Genomic DNA, 22,722 nt, shown 5'->3' on the forward strand with positions numbered 1-22,722 from the left:
TTTTTAAGAAATTTGGTTCTGAGGAATGATACAAATAATATACGTTTAAAGAAAATATGATTGTAACGGAAGGGGAATTTATATTTCAAAGTTAATATTACAAAGTGAAAGATATTGAGTTCAAACTAACTGAATCTTTCTTTCTTTTCCTGTTTTGCCTCTGATAACTACCGTTTAGATAATTCTTCAGAGGATGAATGAGAATGATATGTATGTTGGTAAATGAAGTGTAGTCTTGTTCATTCTCAGTTCGACCATTCCTGAGATGTGTGGTTAATTGAAACCCAACCACCAAAGAACACCGGTATCCACGATCTAGTATTCAAATCCGTGTAAAAATAACTGGCTTTACTAGGACTTGAACGCTGGAACTCTCGACCTCCAAATCAGCTGATTTGGGAAGACGGGTTAACCACTAGACCAACCCGGTGGGTGTAAACTAACTGAATCTGTATTAACCTGAGTGTACGGATATCTGACGCCTCACGTTCAAATGCAGTTAAATTTATTTATTAAACAAAAAAATGAAGGAAAGTAACGCTGTCTTTTTTTACATAAAATAGAATGAAAAAAATAGGATGAAATTAAACAGGTTTAATAAAACTAGAGTAATAGATTTTAGTAATCAAGTTTTCAATTAATGTGGTTACGATATAGATATTGATAGCTAGAAACGGCAACATGCACGATTTTTCACTCACGCAAACATTTTAAATAACATAGAAATACAATGGTTTAAACAGCTGGTATTGTAATAAATTTATTAAAGGGATTGATTGATTTTCTTTCTCATAATAATCTTAAAAATATATTGACTTTCGTGTTTTATATTCGAGTACCTACTTTCTCATTGATAAAATTGTTACATTTTTGTATTCTGTTGGGCGTGTATATAAAATAATAACAAGTATTTTTAATCCTCATTTATTAATTTTTGTTGCAAATATACCTGCGACTTATTTTAATTTTCTTTATAGTCATATTTCTTATCTTCATGTCTTTATTTTCACACTCCTTGGTTTATAATTTTAACTGTCTTCTACACGTTACTTTGTACTTTTAACTATTGTCACTGTCAAAGTTTTATTTATTTTTTGGCCCATAAGGGAAAATATTTCATCCAAATAAAACTTTCCTCAAAGTTTTTTTTTAGCATAATGAATGCACAAGATAAATTTTAAAGAAGATTTCATATTTAAATATTAAATATTCACATTTATGACACCATTCGTCTAACTTAAAATATAATGGCTATTGTTTTTCTTCTCTGTTTTGTATCTGAAGCATTACCTTTTAACGTAGTCAGCAGGAATTCTTCAACTCCACTCACCCTGATATCTATTTTACGTTGCACTGATGTTTTGATGTAAACGGTCCACGTGATCATCACTGTCGGAAACAAGATTGTCTGGGGAGAAATGCGGGAAGAATCCCAAAAATAATTTTTAGGGACATATTACAATCCACATATTTAAGTGAAATCAACCATAGTTTCACGAAACTTTGAGTTTTATGATCTCCTAAAAAAAAATTCACAACATTTTTTATTGAGTCATGCTATTTTTTTTTAACTGGGTTAATACAGATCGTCAAAATAATCATCTTTAATCAAAAAAAGTTTTTTAGGTCTCACAAAAACTCCTTAAATTTAGCATAGCTTATTCCAAGAAACACGTCGTTAATGTAATTAATTACAGGAGTTTTTTTATCCATTTGTAAACAACGTTTTTGGAAAACAATATTTTTATATGAAATACATGTAGAAAAATTATGTCAAACTTGAATATCGAGGTTTTACAATATTTTTTTGTTCAGGCGTAAGTGATTCAAGTTTTGCCCATTCGTTCTTATGAAATGGGTTTTCTTGTCTCTACTGTCTCACTTTTACAAGAAACAAAAAATGTAGCTTATCGAACCTTTCCTTTCTTTTACCTGTTTAGCCTCCGGTAACTACCGTTCAGATAATACTTCAGAGGATGAATGAGGATGATATGTATGAGTGTAAATGAAATGTAGTCTTGTACATTCTCAAGGTCGACCATTCCTGAGATGTGTGGTTAATTGAAACCCAACCACCAAAGAAGACCGGTAACCACGATCTAGTATTCAAATCTGTGTAAAAATAACTGGCATTACTAGGACTTGAACGGTGGTACTCTCGACTTCCAAATCAGCTGATTTGGGAAGACGCGTTCACCACTAGATCAACTCGGTGGGTTAGTTTATCGAACCTCTCTCTTTTTCCTGTTTAGCCTCCGGTAACTACCGTTTAGATAATTCTTCAGAGGATGAATGAGGATGATACGTATGACTGTAAATGAAGTGTAGTCTTGTACATTCTCAGTTCGACCGTTCCTGAGATGTGTGCTTAATTGAAACCCAACCACCAAAGAACACCGATCGGGAAACTTATAAAATAACTGTCATTTTTTAATTTCAACCTAATTCCGTGACACATTATCATACTGATATTTTTTTCCAATAGAATTTTAATACTTCTATGTTTCCATTATGTTACTTGCATAAACTAACTGCACGAAAGAAAATTCATTTTTTTCCAAAAGGATAGCTTAGAAAGTAGTATTCGTAGGATTAATGAACAGTCTCTACTTCAATATTTTATGTGTGTGATCAGTATCACAGCATAAATATTGTTAGAATATATATATTAATCATTTTTACTAGATCAGAAATCTTGAAACGCTTCCTTATGGTTACGAAAGAAACACAATTTAGTGAGTTTTGAAAAAGATTCCAACCGTTCAGCTTAGAATCCAAAAGCTCGGCCTGTTTTTAGACAATTTCAATACCCTAATACGATGGTTAAAAATCGTATTGGGTTATTAGATGAGAGTTATAAGGACAGTCACTTGCTTCAAAATTTGTATTAACTTGATTTTAAACTTTGGTAAGAACCTCATCTCTTTCAATTAACCTTATAAATTTGAATATATTGGAGAATGTGATTCAGATTTCGATGTGAGATACTAACTACATAGCAGATGGAAAAAACGGGTTCATTGTGTTTTGATTTATTATGTATTACTTTTATTTTTATAGTACAACAGAAACAATCCGATAAATATTGTTGTATTTCAGCCACACCGGCGATAAACGCCACCATCACTAACTGGGCTTTGCCACGCTAAAGCTCGTGTAGTGAGAACCCTTAGTTCAGTCTTACAAACGTTTACATACGTTGAACAGCAGAAATGGGGAGCCCTATTTCTTATCTTAAGTTTTCCCTTTAGATCAAAAATATTTAGTCAACAACATTTTTAACTTTTGGATGTGGAATGTCGTTTGTAATCTTTAGATATAAATTCACACAAATATAATAGAAGTTATTCGAAGATTTTCCATACCAACTTTACATATATGTTCTCTATTTGATAAAGTTCAGACGATATATTGCAGCTGATGGATGAACGTAGAAAATATAAGAATGCTAGTGATGAAGAAAGTAAAAGGAACTATCGGCAATTAAGAAATGCTATAAACAGGAAGTGCAAACTGGTGAAAGAAGAGTGGATTAAAGAAAAGTGTTCAGAAGTGGAAAGAGAAATGAACATTGGTAAAATAGACGGAGCATACAGGAAAGTTAAGGAAAATTTTGGGGTAAATAAATTAAAATGTAATAATGTGTTAAACAAAGATGGTACACCAATATATAATACGAAAGGTAAAGTCGATAGATGGGTGGAATATATTGAAGAGTTATACGGAGGAAATGAATTAGAAAATGGTGTTATAGAGGAAGAAGAGGAAGTTGAGGAGGATGAAATGGGAGAAACAATACTGAGATCTGAATTTAAGAGAGCATTAAAAGATTTAAATGGCAGAAAGGCTCCTGGAATAGACGGAATACCTGTAGAATTACTGCGCAGTGCAGGTGAGGAAGCGATTGATAGATTATACAAACTGGTGTGTAATATTTATGAAAATGGGGAATTTCCATCAGACTTCAAAAAAAGTGTTATAGTTATGATACCAAAGAAAGCAGGGGCAGATAAATGTGAAGAATACAGAACAATTAGTTTAACTAGTCATGCATCAAAAATCTTAACTAGAATTTTATACACAAGAATTGAGAGTAGAAGAAGTGTTAGGAGAAGACCAATTTGGTTTCAGGAAAAGTATAGGACAAGGGAAGCAATTTTAGGCCTCAGGTTAATAGTAGAAGGAAGATTAAAGAAAAACAAACCCACATACTTGGCGTTTATAGACCTAGAAAAGGCTTTCGATAACGTAGACTGGAATAAAATGTTCAGCATTTTAAAAAATTAGGGTTCAAATACAGAGATAGAAGAACAATTGCTAACATGTACAGGAACCAAACAGCAACAATAACAATTGAAGAACATAAGAAAGAAGCCCTAATAAGAAAGGGAGTCCGACAAGGATGTTCCCTATCGCCGTTACTTTTTAATCTTTACATGGAACTAGCAGTTAATGATGTTAAAGAACAATTTAGATTCGGAGTAACAGTACAAGGTGAAAAGATAAAGATGCTACGATTTGCTGATGATATAGTAATTCTAGCCGAGAGTAAAAAGGATTTAGAAGAAACAATGAACGGCATAGATGAAGTCCTACGCAAAAACTATCCCATGAAATTAAACAAGAACAAAACAAAAGTAATGAAATGTAGTAGAAATAACAAAGATGGACCACTGAATGTGAAAATAGGAGGAGAAAAGATTATGGAGGTAGAAGAATTTTGTTATTTGGGAAGTAAAATTACTAAAGATGGACGAAGCAGGAGCGATATAAAATGCCGAATAGCACAAGCTAAACGAGCCTTCAGTAAGAAATATAATTTGTTTACATCAAAAATGAATTTAAATGTCAGGAAAAGATTTTTGAAAGTGTATGTTTGGAGTGTCGCTTTATATGGAAGTGAAACTTGGACGATCGGAGTATCTGAGAAGAAAAGATCAGAAGCTTTTGAAATGTGGTGCTATAGGAGAATGTTAAAAATCAGATGGGTGGATAAAGTGACAAATGAAGAGGTATTGCGGCAAATAGATGAAGAAAGTAGCATTTGGAAAAATATAGTTAAAAGAAGAGACAGACTTATAGGCCACATACTAAGGCATCCTGGAATAGTCGCTTTAATATTGGAAGGACAGGTAGAAGGAAAAAATTGTGTAGTCAGGCCACGTTTGGAGTATGTAAAACAAATTTTTGGGGATGTAGGATGTAGAGGGTATACTGAAATGAAACGACTAGCACTAGATAGGGAATCTTGGAGAGCTGCATCAAACCAGTCAAATGACTGCAGACAAAAAAAAAAAAAAAATTGATAAAGTGTACTTCACCAAGCAGCTATAAATAAAAAAAATAGTAGAATGAGGCCATACAAGGTGTATATGCAGTGAGGTTCTGACCAACTCTAGCTAGTTTTTGAAAAGTCACAAATAAGCAGACTGTTTTCTTGGAGACATGTCCAGACGCATTATTCTCTGAATTGTATATGCTGCATATAAAGCTACTAAATTCGTAAAGGTAAGATTTTATTCCATGAGCTGTTAAAAATTATTACCATATAGTTTTCCGCAGATTAATTATCACAAAAAGCCCTGAAATTTTAAAAATTTACTACTAAAAAATTTTACTCTACATAAAATAGATGTGGTTTCAATATTTTGGGTTTATTCAGATGCTCCAACTCATCTGTATCTCTTAAGTCACTGCCCGCCGAATCCGAGTGCAATCCGCTTGACGGCGGATTTTTTCCATAAATGACTTTCCATATTTGACTGTTAGTAGGTTGTCAATTTTAGGATTGCTCCCTAGTTACAACTATAGTTGTTAACTATAAAGGGATTTGTTTTAGTTCCCAAAGAAATGTTCACCGTACTTTTCTAAGGTATCCAGCCGTACCACGTAGTTTTGTAAGATACTAATCTTGGATGAATTGAATTTTTTCTTTTATACTATTTCACATTAATGTAATATGAGAAATGTATTTGCCCTTCAGAAGCAGGAAAAAAAAAGAAAAAAATTAATTCTAAAATTTGTTCACTAATAAATATTTATTTTATATCAATATCTTTCGATAAACATTATTTTTTCTATCTGTTACATCACTCTTTTGATTAAAATTGGGGCTAGAACTGCCTACAAGTGGTCACCATTGAAAGGAAATTAATACGGCTTGACTGAAAGTATTCAATTTCAGGAAGATAATTTTACTTGTCCGCTCCGATTTCCAGGATTTTTATCGTCCATTTTATTAATGTTAAAAATCTGGTATTTTTGGCATGTCCTTATGGGTACCCGTGCTAGCAACATTAACAACCATCTGACATACGGTTGGCAAATATTCCACACCAAGCTCAAAAGGGCTCTGCATATTTTGAGACTACTCAAAACTTGTTCTGCGATTAAATTAATGTTCCTAAGACAAAAAATTCCAAAGAAAAAGTTAATTTTAGGTTGCATTTTCAGCAAATTCATGTTGTGGTAAAAGAAGGTCCAGGTAGCGCACAGTTCGCCTCAAGTCTTAAAGGGTAGATCTTTCATTTGTGAAAAATGATGTACGCTAGGAGTCCAATCTTCAATCGGCTGACATATTGTAGTACGGGTAACATGTCACTGGAGAGTTGTAGAGCGATAATGCAACCTAAATGTCGGTTTTCACACACGGATCAACGGTCACAATGTCCGTGTTTAAAATAGTGCCTTATTTCAGCTAAGTAAACCGTATAAACTCAATCATTAATGAGAATTACTGTGCAATGAAGAATGTTTAAAGTGGTTTTGTACTCCAATTTCTACAATAATTTTATCACGTGAATCGGTGAACTAAATTGAAACGACTACTCTAAAAACAGTAGATATTGAATTATGGTCGCAAAAGTAGTCAAGGAATAGTTTCCTGGACGCTCATTCAAAAATAAGCGCAATATTGTGAACGCTTATATTAAAATCACCTCGCCAAATTAGTGATAATCTTGATTTCTTCTGCTTCAAGCACCGTTTTAACAGTAAATTTGACATAACTGGAAAATAGGGTTTACGAAAACAACGTTCATATTAAGATATTTTTTTTTGTTTTTGCTGTTAGATTAAATACAAGTCTAATTTGTTGGAGGTATATGATTCAATGGGGTGCAGGTTTCAATAAAAACCAAACCTCTAACGTAACCTGATACCATGCAAAACTCTACAGCAGAAACGCAAAAATAATCAGATTCATTTTTTTTACGGTTATCAAACTTTTCCATTACATATTATTACACCGTATAAATTGTAACTGTTTCTTTGAGAGTTTTAAATAGATTCATTCTCAATTCATTATTATATTAATCTAAATATAAAAATATAATGATTTAAAATATTACAAAGTAATTTAATTTAACAATTAAATTTCTTGACGGGATGGTAGCGTCTCGGGCTTTCATTCGGAAGTCCTGGGTTCGAATCCTGGTCAGGCATGGCATATTTCATACGCTAAAAAATTCTATTTTCATATCCCATGCCCAATCTTCAAGCTTACTTGGTGATATTCATCAAGCAAAGAAAAGATGTCTTTCTATTTGGTTCTATGGTTCATTAATTATTATTTAACTATAAAACTAGTTTTATTTATTGATTAAGTAAAAATTTCTTAACGATGGCAATCTTCTCCCAATTTTGTTCTGAGGAGTTTTAGTTAAACTGCTCTTAGTGTGTCCTTCTAAATTTATAAGTAAGTTATAATCTATTATAAATAATATATTATAAATTAAGTTTCAATTTATATCTATTATAAATTTACTGAAAAGGAATATTAATGATGAAAATGTTAAGAATTAACTGACAGTGTATTCCATTATATTTGTTCTTTTCTGTTAAAATTACAATTTAGAATTTAGTTTGAGAATTGATACATGTTTAAGTCCCTTTTGTTAAATTGATGTAGAATATTTTAGATATAATTATGGTGAATATTTTTGGTTTTTTTTTTTTTGCCTAAAACAAAGATCTTATTTGACTACAGATGTTGAGACGTTTTATTGTTATAATTATGTCTAATAGAATTTGTTAAATAAAGAATTCTTTGAAATAATATATAAGCCAATAATGAATTGACAATACTGACTAATATAAAAGCAACTATGTAAAATTGAAATAGACAAAGTGAAATTATAGACAGGTTGAAATTATTGGAATAGAGATAAAAAGAAAATCAATATTCACTGCATGTAGCTGTCTAAATTAGTTAATATGAACTGTTTAAGTATCATTAATTTATTGAAATTACTTTTTTAAATAAATTGTAGGTTCTAATCATTTTTATTTAAATTGTTAGTACAAAAATTTACAATAATTTGGACATTTAAATCGTTTGAAATTGTTAAAATATATAATTTTTGTTAAAGCTAATGTATACAGTTAAGTAGAATCAAGTAGTTGTAATGTAATTCGTATATTATAATGCGACTACATTGCCTTATAATGCAAAGCATTCTACTTCTATAATCTAGATTCGTTTCCGCATGACTAATCTTACATCGATCAGATCACAAACAAAGAAAACCTTTCTTCATTGTTTGATTGTTTATGTGTCCTTCGTCCCATATAAAATTGCTTAAATAAAAAAGGAATATATTATACATAATTTAATTTTACTTCAGTTTCAAATTGAACTAATTGTACTCAGTTTTCTATTTAAATGATTAGATAAATATAATCCTTATTCGTTTAATTACTTCAAAAACAAAAATAATTATAATGAACTAGTTTTTATCTCATTAATTTAAGGGGCATTAGTTGTATATGGTATACAAATATCATTTGTAAAAGAAAACGCTCTTCTGGTGACTTAACGATTGTCTGTCAAAAAAAAAATACAAAATAAATCGAATTATTATAATTAAATTTTAATGGTACTTATAAATATTTATATTTTATTGAAATCTTGAAATATTTTTATTTGACACCTAAATTTTGCGATTTTTAACTTTTTTAAAATTTTTTTGTAAAAAAAAGATATGTTTGTTTATATATTGTTTGTCAAAAAGAAAAAAAAAATAGAAAATTATATGTTGGCTTACAGTACCATTTCAATCAAATATATTTAAAATAATATATCATCGTCGTCCTCGTCATAATTATTATTTTACGATGAAAGTGAAATCTCAGAAATTACCAGTAATTATTTAAATTTAATTATTGGTATATCATTAACTATTATTTAAAAACAAGATAGAAAAAATTACGTTAAAAACTAAATTTCAGAGTATTATAAAAATTCATACTTTCAAAGGATAACCTTTCAATTCAGTTTCTTGACTGATTCTACAGAATTTTTCAAGTGATGAAAAATAATGCCTTTTCATAAGCGTTCTACTTGTACCTTCATGTATCATGTGTCTACCATCACCGAATACATGGAGGAGGTTTTTTGAACAGACAATGTAATGAAATCCTCGTATCAGTTCTATTTTACTAATATCCCAGCCTATCCTAGAAATTGGGTTCTAATAAGATCCAATAGAATAAACGATTACAACAGAGCGCACACTATGGAGCTTAGAACTGCCCCAGAAATCGGGAAAAGCACTATGCAATTTATTTCACTGTTTTGTAGAGGATTTTCTCAATATCAATTTTACTATCTGAGAATGATCACACATTTGGATTACCTCACCACTTGAGTTATGATTGCGGTTCAAAATACAGTGCAATGAGACGGTAGCACGATTGTGGTAGAAAATGTGTATTATTTATTTTTGCCTACTGTGTCTCTTCATATTCATATTGTTAATTGTAAATGTGATTACAGCTTCTTTGTTGTGATAAGAAAGACTAAACCAACTGCACCTTCTGGGGGTCATCATTTCAATTTTTCTACAAAGGTTATAACCCTACATGGGTAATCGGAGTAGATGTATAAGATGTTGGGTGAAGTAGGTAATGCCGTGCGGAACCATCTTTTGGTTTTTATTTCCTTAATGCATATCTTTGAAGAATAAGATTACTCTAAAGTGCGTGGTGCAGCTTTAATATTTTTCTTATTAAAAAAATCACATATTAATAATTACGCTCGTATACTGTCAACAATTATACATAAAAGATAATTCTAAAATTATCGCATAATTCAAGAATTATGCTTATAAGATAATTGTGTGTCTGGTCTCATTAGCTATTATTACTGGTTTTTTTTTCTATTTTTTTTTTTTATAGCTATAGAGAGATCCACAATGTAAGTTAATATCAAAAGCAATATTACCCCTTATTTTCACATTGATGTGTTTTTGTTTGATGTGCGATTCACGCAGGGGATAGCACCTTATGCAATGTAAAACCGTCGAAGAGAAAACTCCATCGTATAAAAATAGGAATTGCAGAGAAACATTGCCTATATTTAAATTGCTTGTTCAGCAGGTAACATATGGTTTTTATTGCTTCTAATGGAAGAATTCTAATATTTTACCTTTCATTTATTGGATATTATAAGTCTTATAACATAATAAATTTATTTATAGGTTACTTTAGTTGTTAATTTATTTTTGTCGCAACATTTACGTTTTTTTATTCGTATGATTTTCATTAAATATTATATTGTGTAGGTAAGTAATCTTTATTATTTGTTAATAAATTTTTCCTTCTATTCTGTACATTTTTTTGTAAATAATGAAAAACCTTATAATATTTTACTTTAATACATACATTATTATATAATTACTTTACTGTATGTTAGTTATACTTCTTAATTAATAGGCTAATAATCGAACTGTATAATGGTCTTTAGTTATTTTTGACGAAGAGTGATTAATGTACATTATCAATATCATAATGTGTACATGTAAAAGAGAATAACATTTTTTAATTCCGTGATTTGCCACTCACCGACCGAACATTGAAAGATTAATACTGGAAACATTTGTTGATTTTTATTATATTATTATGATTTTTACTAAACTTGGTTTGTTGTACTTTAATTTCATTAAGTTAATATTACTCAGATTTGAAGTTTCTGGGATGTTACAGGTGTTTCGGGAACATCAAATTGTAAGGATTCAATTTTCCACGTTATCCACGACCCGATAATACAAACTTTATTTCATGTTGTCAGTGCATAAGGATTTTGACACACATTATTCATAATAAACACTCCTTTTTTCTCCCAGTGTTCTTGAATACTGACATTTTGTCAAATTTTTCTAGATTCAATTCACAATAATAGTCTCGTTATATTAACGTTAACGTTAACGTTTTATTAATTTTGTTTCATCATAAAAACAAAATTACTCTCATTAGAGCAACAATTATATGATTGAATAAGGGCTCACATTTCTAATGTGAGAAGCTTCACTCTTTACAAATACATAGAAAATATTATATAAATTCGTCATGTATTTTTAATAAACAAATTGACCAGCTGCCTTCACAAGATTTAATTTATATATTTTAAGAAGACTTATTTCCATGTACATTTTTATGAAATAAAACAAATAAATTTGTTTGTAACACTTTTGTTAATACTCCTAGTATACTATACAAACGTTCTCTTTTAAAGCAATATAAATAAGTATTTTATTCTAGAGGTCGCCATGAAAGATGGCGGCTTGTGTTTAAAATCTTGTATCTCAGTTAAAAAACCATCGCACAATAAAAATGAAGGTATCGTCGGAAACTGCTCTTATGTTTTCACTAACATGATTCGGCCGATTTTAGTTATCTTCTTTCGTTTGAAAATTAGGGGCGTAAAAAGCCAAATTTCACTATTTTTTTGCACTTTTTTGGAGCCTCAATTAGAAATACTATAAAACGTAAACCGATCGATATATAAATTTCTACTTTTCTAGGTAGATTAAACGATTGTTTCTCAATAATTATAAGTAAGATTTAGCCCAAAAATACTATTATTTAAGCGCGCAAAGCGTTTTTACGAGACAACCTTATCTTCAGATTCAATGAATATTTTACAAGAAAAAAAATCGTTGTAGTACTTGAAACAATTTGATAAGATAATGATATTTTGAAAATAATGTATTTAATATTAAGCTTTTAGCTGAGGTGGGAAAGGTACGAAACGGATCATTCAAAAAGTAGTCGTAACTAGTAGTTGAGCGTGTATCCTGTTCGTTGGTATACAAACCAGCTACAGGCGGGCATGTTTTAATATTGCATTTCACATAGTTTTATCAGATTACTTTATACTTCTTACTACTACTTATTGCTACTTTATACTAAATAATAATTTAAAGAAATAATATTACTACTACTGCTACTACCTCTACTACTGCTGCTGCTACTGCTACTGCTACTGTTGGTATTGTTATTTTCATATATCTTTATTTTTACAACTATTTCAATATTTCTATCTAAGACTCAACTATATAAAAAGAATAACAAATTACAAAAAGCCATTACGATCAAATCAGTAAACATTATACAATTTATTATAACACTAAAATTTAATAATGAGTGACTGTTTCCATATAATTTATTTTTAGTATTTTATTCCAGTAATGAAAACTCTCATAGAACTACGAATAAATAAAGTTAAGATCCTCAGTTTAAAATCATACAAAATTAGCCAAAACTGTTTGTAATGATCACTTACAGTACTCAATCTGGAAGTTGTTCCGCCAAGGCTTCATCCTCTTCTCTAATGTTGTCTGAAATATCAAAATAATTTTCGTTGGAATATGATTCTTGAAGAGTTTTGACGAATTTTTCTATTATAACATCTCGTATGATTTCATATTAAAAATCCTCTTCGATGTTTTAATTTGTATGTAAACGGATTTTTCCCAGTGCTCTGCCGTAACTTTTCTAATTCATCATTAAATAATTTCTTAACATTGTAAACTGGAAAGTTCGGTTTTGATCGCATTATATTTACAGTGATATGGCGGTAGGCGAATAACAGAATGTCCTTTCTTGTTGGCTATAACATCAATTTCATACAGTTTGTGTTCGTTCTTATACGGAAGTATTTTTTGCAACAGCTCTTATTTAGTTTCAGTATCACTGGAAGCAACCGCTTTTTCTTGTAGCTAATGTTGGATTTCAACATTTCTATAGCTTTTGGTGAGAACTTTATTCACTGCAGCAGAGAGATAACATGTATTAATTATTATTACGCTTCCTTCTTGTAATTCAAAAATTCTATTGTAAACAAATTTGTAAAACTATCGCTGTTAATTTCTGAATGATGAGCTGAATCTCCTTTTGATTTGCTGCGGAAAATCCATTTAAATGAACCCTGTTTTAGCCGAACCTGCATGACACATTATTAAACGACCGTTTTTCCGATGGGCGTTTAATTTCTATTTTCTTCGAATCTTTCTATATTTATTTATGAGACTGATTTTCATTAACCCACGTTTCATCTATGTCGATCATCACCTAACACATTTAATTTGTGAAATGTTTTTAAAAATTCAATTATTTTTAATGCAATAACAGGTTTTTCCATCAAGAAATGTTGACAATCATTATTTTTTTTTTAACAAACACCAGTTTGTTTTCGAAAAAAATACGAACTTTAGTAGATGATATATTTACATCCAATTTTGCCCGTATTTCCTCCGTGATCGTTTTAACGATAAGGATTTCATTCAGATCGTAGTACTGATTTATGATTCTGCACAACACATGACGGTTGAAATTGTCCAGTAACAGATTTTAATTTCGTAACCTATTTCTCCTGGCGTTTCAAAATGAAAGCAATTGTCGTTACTATCGCATTCCTTAGCAGTCCTACATATCCTTTGTACTGACCTCCGACTAATGCCGCTTACTTGAGAAGTGAATTCTTGGACTTTATAAAAGTTAATCGCGCTACGGAATTCAAAGTCAGACAGCTTTTGAAAAAAACTTATATTCGTTGTAGATTACATTTCTCCAACCATTCTAAATTGTACGGCTATGTTGATCAGAAAACGAAGGTGTTTCCATCTAGCTCATATTACAATTAAGATAGTCACAGAAAAATTAATAAAAACAAAAAATCATTAACTTATAACCCGATAAAAAGACGCAAATTAACATTCTATTCTAAACTGTCTTCTAAACTGTCACCGTTAAATAAACTTTCTTTCTTTCTTTTTCTTGTTTAGCCTTCTTTTCTTCAGAGAATGAATGAATTCTTCAGAGGATGAATGAGGATGATATGTATGAGTGTAAATGAAGTGTAGTCTTGTACATTCTCAGTTCGACCATTCCTGAGATGTATGGTTAATTGAAACCCAACTACCAAAGAACACCGGTATCCACGATCTAGTATTCAAATCCGTGTAAAAATAACTGGCTTTACTAGGACATGAACGCTGTAACTCTCGACTTCCAAATCAGCTGATTTGGGAAGACGCGTTAACCACTAGACCAACCCGGTGGGTTACCGTTAAATAAACTGAACTTATATAATTTAACGATGAAAATTCAATTAATTTATTAGATATCACAGCTGAGGGCTTAATGAAACCACCTGAATGAAAATTGGCATTACAATTAATTTATAATGTTTTACAGTAGCGTCATTATATATTTATTTCTCATAGTATGAGAAAATAAAGTAAGAACATAAACATAATATCATAAACATAAAAATAATAACTTGAGTTCTAGAAGCTAGATTCATCCTACTATAAAATTATCTGCTATTGCACAACAATCTCCTATCCGTGAACAGGGGCATAAATTTAATTCTATAGGCCCACACGAATATTATAATAATTGTAATTAAATTAGAAAACAACATTCAAACACAACCCGTGTTTTGTAACAATTCATTATTTTCATTAGTTGTTTATCATTTTTTTATTTGTTTTATAATCCTAAATGAAGGTCGCTTTTTTATTTCACGCATAACTTTCAAGTCATTCAGAGTGTCTTAGTGTACACATAATTATAATAATATATTTATTTATGTATAATATAAGTAATTAACATCAATACTGATAACACATGTCGCGGTACAAAGGAGTCATGAATAGAACACAAAGAGAAGGTATTACATAATTTTTGAGGCTGTACCGTATTATATATCTTACCGAGTCCCAGCACGAGCTGGTCCTTCTGGATGTTATATATCGTATATTTAAATCTAGTCAGTGACGAAAATTTTATCAGTGTTCATAGTTTATCCTGGTATTGCGAGAATACAATATTATTGGGCATTATCTATTCTCGCTGAAGTATACTACACTATACTATCCTGGCATCTTGTGAGTTGAACACGATATCTTTTGTCATTTAGTTATAAGAATTGTATAATTTCATTACAAGAGAAAAAATTAAGATAATGTAACAAGAAAAAAATAACAATAAATTCACACCAACAGTAACAATGGATGGTGGGTCTTATTGATTAGCTCTTACATTTTTACCAGTTCATTTCAGTACAAGACACTATTTATTGCATAATCCTAGGTTAAATAGAAAAAAAGATCACTAAAACATCTCTTATGTATTTTAGTGTTGGCTAATGTACAATAAAGTGCAGATACAGTTATCAGATGATAACTTACTTAATTCTTTGTACTGTTAAATAGTTCAAAATCCTTGCATTTGATGTCCCTCTGAAAGTAAAATGTATTTAATACTTCAGATAAAAAGATATCAGTCGATTAAACACTGAATAGTGGAACTTATTGTTATGCATATTTTCTTCAGGAAAGAAGATAAAATCCCAACAGAAAATAAAATAAACTTTTAGTTTTCCCTTCGTGTAACTGAAACCTCGTTAGGCAACCAATTTAATTATTGGAAAAAATTAATAACATAAAAAATGTTTATCATTCATACGTCTACGATCCTTATCATTTAATTATATTGTAAGAATGGTTGCACTAACGCAAATAAGTTCCATTACTTGTAATAGTTTATCACCCTCTATGATTGTTAGAAAAAAAAATCCCACAATTCCCTTCGTGTATTACATAACGCCATGTACATTTTTCATACAACATTCTTTATCGTTACTTCTCTTACCCGTCCAATCGTGCATCGTTTGTTTCAGAAGGTTACTTTTTTAGAAAAAATTTAATGATCTTATTTTTTAGGAATTTCTATTTGAATAGTGAAATATTTTATTCGGAAAAAGTAAAAGCCAATAGACCTACAAGTACAGAGAGTTATTGCTCACCAACAACTTAGGATAATTAGTAATGTTCATCTCTAGATGCGTTCATCTCTTTAAGATTAAACAGAGCCAAATTTTCAATAAATTAATTGTTTGGATTTAAATCAAGTTTCTGTAGTAAGGTTAGATTATCTAAAATTCGAAGTAGAATTCTTTGCAGGTTAAGTATTATTTTGTATTTAGTAAGGTGTTGAGATATCTATTACACAGGATTGTGTAAATATTTGAGTTTTATTCTACAATTAACTGTTAATAATCGTTGCAGATACGTCATTGAGCATTTATTGAAAAATGTAGTGAAACACTTTTAAGCATTAATATTATAATGTTATGATTATAATATTAATATCAAGTTTTATTTTCATAAAATATAGTATATATATTTCTGTATTGCTCTCTGGATGATAACAATAAAAATTTAGTTTATTAGTGTATTAAGTCTCGTGTTAAATCACAGCTAAAATTATTTAATTTCATAAAAAATTTAGAAAATACTGCGAATTGAATTAATGCTTTAAAGACCATTATAGTAAAACATCTTGAACCGGGAAATTTAGTAGGCATATTTTTAAAGTATTCATGATAATGGTGGTTGCGGTGGTAATGTACCGTATTTTTTTATTTGACTTCTTTATCTACACTAGGTTGCTTATGTGAATTTTTTATATATATGATAATTCAGCAAAACATAATCGACACCAAATTCTAAATGTAACGAAATACTCGTATTTATTACACTTTCTTACACGGATTACCTATTCAGATGGTATTTCAAAACCGTTGGTGGTAGTGAGCCAACCAAATGAAACAGGTGTATTTTGTAGGTTATACAACCGGTTAAAATGTATAAGGAAATAAATAAGATTATTTTGCTTACTAAAATGGTTATAATTTTTTTCTTTTCTAATATAAGTTTTCCCAGGTAATACCATTATTTGTTAAACCTAATGTATAACTGTGAATGAACTTTTTGTACATAAAATTGTATGTCCTTAAGCAGAAGTACATACTTCTTGTTTATTCGGTTAACTTACAATAAAGGTTTTATGAACTGTTTGATAAAGCAGGGAAGATGGAAATATAAATTCAGTTCAGCAAAAAAAGAAAATAATATTGCTTTCAGCGAAAACCCATTGTAGATACACACTTGTTCGATATGAACACGTGACAATTGTGATAAGAGCAAACTCTGGCTTCCGTTAGCTTAGATCTTGCAGCGTGATGTGAATATAAAATAGTAAATACTGGATTCATATTCTTACCAATTTTTCGTCTTATTACTAATGTAATTTAATTTTAGTTAACTTAAATGCAATCCTAAACTCTTTCTATAAATATCCTAATTATAAATATCCTACTATTTTAGCTTTAAGTTTAATTTTTATTTGTTAAACATATTTCGTTATTTCATGTGTATACTTAAAAATAAATAAAGAATTTGTACCGAAATATGATGAACGTAACATAAAAATGTACCTGATTTATTTTGAACATAAAAATGTTCTAATTTACATTGAACATGAAGTTTTTGTATTTCGATAAAAAATTACTGGATAAATAAATGGAAGAAGCCCTAATAAGAAAGGGAGTCCGACAAGGATGTTCCCTATCTCCGTTACTTTTTAATCTTTACATGGAACTAGCAGTTAATGATGTTAAAGAACAATTTAGATTCGGAGTAACAGTACAAGGTGAAAAGATAAAGATGCTACGATTTGCTGATGATATAGTAATTCTAGCCGAGAGTAAAAAGGATTTAGAAGAAACAATGAACGGCATAGATGAAGTCCTACGCAAGAACTATCGCATGAAAATAAACAAGAACAAAACAAAAGTAATGAAATGTAGTAGAAATAACAAAGATTTCACTGAATGTGAAAATAGGAGGAAAAAAGATTATGGAGGTAGAAGAATTTTGTTATTTGGGAAGTAGAATTACTAAAGATGGACGAAGCAGGAGCGATATAAAATGCCGAATAGCACAAGCTAAACGAGCCTTCAGTAAGAAATATAATTTGTTTACATCAAAAATTAATTTAAATCTCAGGAAAAGATTTTTGAAAGTGTATGTTTGGAGTGTCGCTTTATATGGAAGTGAAACTTGGACGATCGGAGTATCTGAGAAGAAAAGATTAGAAGCTTTTGAAATGTGGTGCTATAGGAGAATGTTAAAAATCAGATGGGTGGATAAAGTGACAAATGAAGAGGTATTGCGGCAAATAGATGAAGAAAGAAGCATTTGGAAAAATATAGTTAAAAGAAGAGACAGACTTATAGGCCACATACTAAGGCATCCTGGAATAGTCGCTTTAATATTGGAAGAACAGGTAGAAGGGAAAAATTGTGTAGGCAGGCCACGTTTGGAGTATGTAAAACAAATTGTTGGGGATGTAGGATGTAGAGGGTATACTGAAATGAAACGACTAGCACTAGATAGGGAATCTTGGAGAGCTGCATCAAACCAGTCAAATGACTGAAGACAAAAAAAAAAAAAATAAAAAATAAATGGAAACAGAAACAAATTTACTGTACCCTCCGAGAAGATTTCTAAATTTTATAAATATAATCTCCCTATCATTGCTTAGTTTAAGATTATTGAAGCATAATGTTTCAAAATTATTTTATTACGAGTAATTATTTAACTATTTTCGAGTTAAATTTCAAGTTAGTTGAAAAATATACATTAAAAGTTTTATTTTCGTAATTTCATTACTGAAGATAACAAATTTAGTATATGAAATCAAACACTTAAAAAAGGTGTTTGGTTTCAAATACATAAGGTTGGGTATTTTTTTCTTTTTTAATATCTACATCCCCGGGCCGGAAATCTAATTAAGTATACTCGGCCCGGGGGCGTGTCCTTTAACTCAAAGGAGACTTCCCCACCCGCCGGTTAAAAATTCGGCAGGCTGGTCGGCTCTTCCGGTTGGATTTTCTGTTGTCTGCCTCAAATCCCCAGTGGAAGGTGCCCAGGCCCGGCTATGCCGTTCCCAGCAACCCCCCCCCCCCCCCCCCGAGGGTCTCGGTCTTAAGTTTTCCCCTGACTGGGTGTTTGTGGTCTATTACATTTCGTATGCACTTCAACCTATCCATAAATATCTTTTAGACACTGATTTATTCCTAAAAGAAAATTTATTTTGAATTGATTACGATTAATTAGTCGTTAATTATATTTTCGCTGATTAGCATTATGAAATCTGATAACTTTGTCTTTATGTAATAACGACTCGCTTTCAGAAAAATATGGAACAGTGCTTTCAGCTTTTTTTGAGTGCTTTTATATGGTTTCCTAGTTAGTGAATTTGTAAGTGGTTCTTTTTTTAGTAGCGTTGATTTTGAATAAGTTAGAAAATGTAATGGGGTTGAAGAGAGTGATTTATGTTGGTTTATTCAATACAATGCTTTTTTGATTGAATTAAAGTGCATATAAATATATTACACGGTATAAATTAAAATTGTAACTTTAATTGTTTCATTCAAAATATTCTTACAGTTTATAATTCGTATGCATTTTTTTAAAAAATAATTATTTAGAAAACTTGTGGATAAATGTGTGTCACGGGAGCTTAATTCCACTCATTTTGACAATGAATTGTTTTATTATTATATTATAGTTGTTTTTTAATCAAAGTATATCATATTTTAGTTTGCTGCATACCCTCGTCCACAATTTCTAGCGCAAAGTTGCATTCCTATGTTGAACTACCTGGTTTGTCTAGTTAAAACTTAATATAAAAAAGCTGCATTCATGTTTCTTCAGTCTTTATTCATCATACTTTAATTATAAATTTCTTTTCAGTGTCTACGGTTTAATTCTGCCTACCTTATCTTCATCCACTGCCGTTTTATTTTTATTATATATAAATAATGAGAAATAAAATATTAGTAAAACTATTTCCAAATATGGATTTCCTAAAATAATTATAATTTTAATTATTTCCAGCTAATTTTTGCAGAGATTTTATTTATATTGATCAACTTTTTCATTATATTAATAATGGTTAGAACGTGAATATATATTTAGAGAAGTTTTAAGTAACTGTGTTTCATTAGAACGGCAGCCATTTTATTTCCACGTAGTTTTTAGCTTGATCTGATCAGTGTTCTGGGTATTGACCATCTACGATCCAAAGGCTTGACGATCAAAAGATTTACAGGTAGACTTACTGGATTTCATGACATATTCAATAAAATGTGTAAACATGTTTATAAAAGATAAAAGAAACCATCTAGATAGATACTCATGTCAAACAATTTGAATACCTTTTTTTATCTAAAAGACTAGTTTATTTCATCCAGAAAATAACCATAAAAAAACATAATATTTCAGCTCGTACGTTTAAAAATAAATCTTAATCAATATCTCTAAATTGATCAAATTAAGAGACTCAGTCTTTTAATTTTTTCAAACATCTTAAAAATGTTTGAAACGTGTTGTCTGAAATGTAAAACATCTCTTCAGTGGTTGTAAACAATCTACTGTAAAAAAAAAATATCACCCAATACTAATTTTGAATAAAAAAACAAAATATGTGTCCTTAAAACCGTACGGTTGAAGTGAAAAGTTGTATGAGATCGCTATCGTTTCAAATTAATGTATATTACAAGTAACATATAATTTTTACATTCAATAGCCACTTTAACCTTTGACCCTAGAACCAATTTGACGCACAATTTGAACATGTATTTTCCATGAATATCCCCTGTTTGTAGTTAAATTTTCACGCTAGAAGAGTGGATTCACTGCAAAATACGTATTAAAACACGGGTTTGAGATGCCCCAAAAATTACAACAAAGAACCAACAAAGAAATTGGCTAGTGAACCTCAACATCTCTTTTCACGGGTTTATTCGAATACATTAAAGAACGCCTACTTTGAATGATGAATGTGTGTGTATTCACTGTTGAAACAGTTGATTTACAGAAAAATTCATAGTGTAACATATGTTTTAACTGCAAACAGCATGATTAATTTTAGATTTATGATGACGCTATAGGTCATCATTACTTTCAGCGATATGTGTGTATATCATTGATCATTATTTAATCTATGCAATGATCATTATTTACGATCAAGCTTCAAAATTATTGTTGGTTTTTATAATCAAACAGCTACTCAGTTATCGCTGTAAATTTATAATGAAGTTCTGCATCAATCAATCATTATTACTTTCAGCGAAAGCGGATGTTGTGGATTTTTTATAGTTGTGATAGCTAATTATTGACAGCTGAAGTTATTTTATTTACATTTAACATAATAAACGGAATTTCTCAGACATATGTTTCGTTAAATAAAAAAAGAGCGTATCTCGAAAATGGTGCGTCCTAGAGAATTTTAACGTGATTTTGAGAGGCTTAACCGAAAGGGGTGCTTCACGATCACCCGATCGATAGGTTCTAGTCCCATGCGTCTAGCGGCCACCGTTCTTGATATACTAGCGCGAGCGAAATTCGCCCCCACAGAATTGCACGACCAAAATATTTCATATAAAGTAATTTTTTAACAATAAACAGCAATCTTTACCGTTAATATTTTCAAGGTTAATGATTTTTTAATGCATATAAATTAGGTGTTAAAAATCTTCAGATATGTTAACCAAATTCAATAAAATAAAAAAAATTATTTGTTAGACTGAATTTAAACAATTATTTTTTTTTATTATGAGTGATAAAGAGGGAGAATTATCTTAAATCACCGGCAGTTTTTTCTCCCACCTCCGACCTCTGTTACTACATATTATAATATACACTCATATATGCGTATATAAATTCTCGCTCTATGCTTTTTTCTTAGCGTCTTGCGTTACGTTACAGATTTTGAATACGAGTCAGCAATTTTTTTTCCTATGTTCACCTATAAATCGTATGTGCAAAAAATTATGATACAACGCGCCTAAAGTAGTATTCACTTCAAAAATCATTTTAAAAAAAGTCAATGCGCCTTCCCTTTGTACGAACAAAATATTTTTTTTATAACACGTGAAATTTTTGTGTTTTCAATTTAATATAATCAGATGATTCTGATTCTGAAATGGATATTAGACAATCTATAACTTCTATAGCGTTGTTGTAGTCTTTATTAATTGCAACTTTATGAGCGTTATCAAGCCATGCTAAAATGTGAGCATGAGGGCTTCCTCTATGTTGAAATTCAATTCTTTTAAAATAGTGAATTATTCTGTGTTTTTTGAAAGGACTCGACTGTTGCATTATTTTGAAAATTAAATTAACTAATTTATTAAAATTGCACATGTAACTGCATCCTCATTAATGAATGTACTTTTTACCATATAGTGTAAATTTGCAACAACTTCAAGAGATATATCTTATTTATATTTTAGTTTATATAAAAGCTGAAGTAAATTTGGCCATCCTATTTCATTAGCACTTATTGGGAAGAAATAAGGGTTTCCTAGTTTTCTGATCATAACAAAAAGGTCTTTTTTCCTTTCAGACCGATAACAAGTTGAATTTTGAATAGAACGCAAAAAGCCAACTTACTTTCAATGCATCCTTGAATGTAATTTTCTTTTTAAATCTTTTCTTTTGTAATGTTTGTATTATTACTAACGTGCATAAATGCAAATGTCAATGAATCACGTACTCTTATTCTTATTATTTTCATAGCCATATA

This window comes from Lycorma delicatula, chromosome 1 (assembly GCF_047948215.1).
Source record: "Lycorma delicatula isolate Av1 chromosome 1, ASM4794821v1, whole genome shotgun sequence".
Classification (NCBI taxonomy): Eukaryota; Metazoa; Arthropoda; class Insecta; order Hemiptera; family Fulgoridae; genus Lycorma; species Lycorma delicatula.